This window comes from Cynara cardunculus (genome assembly GCF_001531365.2).
Source record: "Cynara cardunculus var. scolymus isolate 2C chromosome LG 2, CcrdV1, whole genome shotgun sequence".
Lineage (NCBI taxonomy): Eukaryota > Viridiplantae > Streptophyta > Magnoliopsida > Asterales > Asteraceae > Cynara > Cynara cardunculus.
Genome location: NC_037529.1, coordinates 52,408,455 through 52,408,934, shown reverse-complemented (window position 1 = coordinate 52,408,934; position 480 = coordinate 52,408,455).

Below are 480 nucleotides of genomic sequence, written 5' to 3'. Positions count from 1 at the left end.
GGCTCTGGAGAAGAGACCACAGAGGGGCTCTGGCCCCGTGAATTATTTTCCAAGTATGGTTGGAATCAGAGGCTCTGGTCATGAAAGACCAGAAGCTCTGGAAGAGTGACCAGAGGAGCTCTGGTCCTGCGTTGAAATATTTTCTAAGTGTGGCCAAGAACCAGAGGCTCTGGTCATGAAGACCAGAAGCTCTGGAAGAGAGACCAGAGGGGCTCTGGTCCTGAATACAAATATTTTCTAAGTGCGATTTAGAACCAGAGGATCGATGGACGGGTTACTAAATATTTTCTAAGTGTGGTATACAACCAGAGGGGCTCTGGTCCTGAAGGATTTAAGAGCCCAGAGGCTCTGTCAATACCACCAGAGGCTCTGGTCGTTAACAGAGGCTCTGGCCTTCTTCCAGACTTAGTCATTTTAAGATATATAGCTAGACAATACACCTTATGTTGGAACTCACGTTTCTATAATTTTGATTGATGT